Raw genomic sequence first — 4,420 nt, 5'->3', positions numbered from 1 at the left:
GTGGGCGGTGTGATTGGGGGCGGGGGTCGCCACCTGGTAAGATGGACTGTCTGACAGGGGCCCGCCCACAGGACCCTGCAGAGCCCGCAGCGCTGGCCCCCGCCCAGGTCCAGGGAGAGGTGGGTCCTGAGTTCGTCCCTTCCAAACACACACACAGCAGTCAACTCTTTTGGACTCTCAAGGCGTTAGTAACAGTTTGTAGCCTGGTGGAGCCGCCTTGACAAATTCTTTTCCAACTAACTGGGCATCGTTGGCTGCTTTGGCTGATTCTCCAGCACCTCCCGCCAGCAGAATATATTTAAGTGCTCATAAATATAAGGTGCAATTCAAATAAAGCAAATTACTTGAGAGAATAATAGCTATAGATACGGGGTCAGGAAGCAGTTAAAAAATAAACTACTCAGGCAGGTCAATGAAAGCCATCACTCCAGCCCTAGGTGGTAGGCTGCAGATACAAGGTGGTGGCGGGCTTCGCTGCCCTCATTCACAGGAGGCATGTGGACCCAGAGCCCACGGGGCTCTCCCAGGCACCCCCAGTTCTTGCAAAGGAGAGTGTGGTCCCCTTGTCTGTGACTTCAGAGCCAGGCCATGAATCTGCAGGTCGAACCCGCTTCTACTTCCTGGAAACATCCCCAGGGTGAGAGAAGTGTGCCAACCGGCGGGGCTGGGCCCCATGCCACACCATGCACAGTCTTGCCATGTGAAAATCCACTCTTAGAGCCTTAAATCCACTTGAGGAAATGTGTGCATACTGTCCTGCTGAAAATGTCACAGTTGGAAAGAGACAACACTTATTAGAGGTGGTGGCTCTTCCTCTCCCTATTTTGCCTTCCCTGAAGCCCCACGGAATTTTCTAGAAGACCACTCAGGCACAGGCCCGTCCCGGGGGAGTGCTGTTAGCAGTGTCTGTGCTGGGCATTCTAGAACATTCTCTCTCTCAGCTGATGTGGCTTACTCACTGTGTTGTCTTTCTTTTTTTTCTTTATAAATTTATTTATTTGTTTATTGGCTGCATTGGGTCTTCATTGCTGCAGGCCGGCTTCCTCTAGTTGCAGTGAGCGGGGGCTACTCTTTGTAGCGGTGTGTGGGCTTCTCACTTCGGTGGCTCCTCTTGTTGCGGAACATGGGCTCTAGGTGCACGGGCTTCAATAGTTGCGGCATGCGGGCTCAGTAGTTGTGGCGCACGGGCTTAGTTGCTCCGCGGCATGTGGGATCTTCCCGGATCAGGGCTCGAACCAGTGTCCCCTGCACTGGCAGGCGGATTCTTGACCACTGCACCACCAGGGAAGTCCCTGTGTTGTCTTTCATCCTGGGCTTGTGGTCTTTTTTTTTTTTTTTTGAAAGATACTTTTCATGTGCACTTAAATGTATTGCAAAACGGTGTTGTGTCCCAAGAACTTTGTGAACCAATAAACACTTTATTCAAAAAGTCTCTCATGTCTCTGGGAAGGAGAAAAAGCTGCCTTTGCATTAGCCCGAAGCCAGCTGTCTGTGACCAGGAAGGCAGGTCCCCTGCTGGGCCTCCAGGATGACCCCGACTAGACCTGCACCATGTGTGCCGGGAGATGCACTTGGTTCTCCTGGAAAGCTCATGCCCTTCTGGGGAGAGTCCCTGCCTCCTCTCCGATGCTCAGAGGACCTGAGGGCGGGAATGCACAGGGCGGGAATGACTCGCCTCTGCACAGAGGGTGGCTGCCAGCTTCCTTGTTGGCAACTCCAGGCAAGGGCTGCATGAGAGGAGGACGTCGCTCCAGTGCCCAGCAGGGGTGGCACCGAGCCTGTGTCTGGAGAGCCCTCATGCTTGAATTAAACATGGTAAATTTATTGAACTAAGCACTGTCTCAGAGGAAGCATGGGGAGGGGCTCCTGGGGAGGTGGGGGCATGGGGTGGCTCCCCGAGGCTTTGATGCTTCAGCCAGGTGCTGAAGGAGGGGCGCACAGGAAACCACCTCCGGCTGGCGGGGAGTGGATTCCCATCACCTATGGGCTCCTGGCTGCTGGGCACCCACCCCTGGTCATCAGGAGCCCCTTGCTGAGGTCAGTCTCTGGCTGAGCGTCCTTCGAAGGGTGAAGTGGCAGATAAGGAATGGCAGAGTCTGCGCTTTCTGAAACACCGTGTGGCTTCTTGCCCAGCATCTTATTCTACAAGTAGCCACCATGGGCTCGTCCGCCGGCCCAGGCACCCGAGTGCTTGCAGACTCAGGTTCCCTGCCTCTCCCGTTCATCTGTTCCATCCTGACGCGCAGGTCTCGCTGCAGGCTGCCCCCACCCCTCTGGCCCATTATTCGGTGGCAGGGATTCAGTGGATGGGGAGGATTTGGCCCTTGGGAAGGGTGAACTTTGCCTGTGACTTGCCCCCGATGGACGATTTGGATCAGAACGATCTGATTTGGGTCAGAACGATTTGGTGGATCAACCTCTTGGCTAAAAAGCTTTTGCAAGAGGTTGTTCCTTCCAACTTCACTGGAGAGGAAAGAGGGTAGTCCTAGAGGGGATTACTAAATTCTTCTCACTGGGTCTTTAAAAACAACAGCTAACACTGATCTTTTCATTCCAAGCCAAAACGCCTCTGGTTTAAAGCTGTATCATTACTGTTATGCTCCACTCACTCAAACCGGATGAGAGGGCTGTAATCGGAGGCATGAAGCTGACCACCTAATGGTTCAGGCTCAGAACTGAAGCCGTCGCAGGAGGGGACAGCCAGGAGACTCACCTGTGCCCACGTGGGCGCATGTGGGGGAGGGAGGGGGAGGGAACACACGTCCCCCAGTACAGGCACCACCAGCTGGCACTCAGGAAGACTGGGGTCTACATTCACACTCCCAGTGTGGGCCAGAAACCTCAGAGGGGAAGTCAAAGGAAAGTGCCCGGGAGACTGCCCAGAGAAAGGCCAGGGGCTTCTGGAAGGACAAGCCTGCAGTCCATGTGGACAGAGGGTAGCATGGAGGCCAGAGCCCCAGACTCTGGAGGTGCTGACATGAGTGGAGTGAGCGGTTCCTTCTCTGAGCCAAGGATGGATCAAAGCCCTCTTCCCACGTGTACTCCACAGTAGGTACTGTCACTGTCACCCCAGCCTCTGGGCTAAGCGGCTCGTCCCAAGTCTTAGGGCTGGGTGACATCTGGTTCCAGGGTCCGGCCTCCGTGCCAACCAGGACAGTTGGTGAAGGAGGCCCATAAAGGAACCGGGCTCCAAAGATGGTCTGGGCCAATGGCCCAGCTGGGGAGGGACCTGCCCCAGGGGACGATGCTGGGCTGAGGACCTCCGCGTCTGGCCCGCAGTGTTCCCAGTGCTCAGGGCATGAGCACAGCGACGTACACGCTGGCTGGTCCACAGCTGTGGGGCTGTGAGAAATGGCTGGCAGGCAGATGTGTGCACATCTGGATAACAGAGTGAGCACCTGTTCAGCTCCTTGGGTGGCGGGGGTGAGGGTTTCAAGGGCGTTGGCTGAATGCCCAAGCAGTCCTGACCCTGGGAGGAGAGGGGCTCTAGGAACCACCTTTTTCTCACCTTGGGGCTGAGGTCCTGGGCCTACCTCTTCCCAGGACCCTCAAGCCTCCTGCCGGATGGCTCCTGGTGATGCAGGCAGGAGAATGGGGGAGGAGAGGGGAGTGGCTCTCACACACCCCCAGGTGTAGACAGGTCTCCCTGGAGTTAGAGTGTCTGCGTTGGGCTCTCTGCCCACCTCTGAGTTGCTTTTGTCCTGTCATCTGCTGGGGGCGGGGGGTGGGGGATGGAGGAGACACCCCAGTGAGCCTTTATGCCATCACCTGGACCTCTATTGGCTCCTTTAATGGGCTGAGTGGAGGGACTGCCACGTTTCACTGAGGACCCCTGGTGCCAGACTCCCTGCCAGGTCCTGCTGGGAGCAAACCAGGAAGGGGCTTCCCCCCAGGGTGCCGGCTCAGAGGTGGGGAGTCACCCAAGGCTACCGAGGAGCTGCCTGCCCTTCCTGGCACCGACCCTCCCCCCGCCAAGACCCTTCAGGTGCATCCACAGCCTGCGACAGTGTGGGGATGTGGGGACACTCCATCACTCCTCTCATGGGACCCAGGCCCAGAGCTGGGGATGATTTGGCCTGGCTCCCCGCCAGTTGGGTCCAGTGCGGGCCAGGACCCCGTCTTGCCCACAGACCCCTGGGGTCCAGGAATCAGGGTCCGTAGGCGGGATCAGCAGGGGATCTGGAGGTCAGGGGGGAGGCAGAAACCGAGCCCCAAGGGGGGCACCCACCCCTCGGGGCGGAGCACCGGCCCGGAAGCGGGCTGAGCGCTCCTTGGTCCCTCCCGCCGCATCGCTCTGCGCGGTTCCTGGCGCCGCCGTGCTGTAACCCGACTCCGCGCTCGTGGGGGGCGGGAGCCCGAGCGGCGCTGCGCCCCGGCCCGAGTGCCACATCACTGCCCGCCACCCTGCCCGCCGCCCACC

The sequence above is a fragment of the Hyperoodon ampullatus genome (genome assembly GCF_949752795.1).
Source record: "Hyperoodon ampullatus genome assembly, chromosome: 1".
In the NCBI taxonomy this organism is placed as follows: Eukaryota; Metazoa; Chordata; class Mammalia; order Artiodactyla; family Ziphiidae; genus Hyperoodon; species Hyperoodon ampullatus.
Note: the sequence above shows the minus strand (reverse complement) of the source record.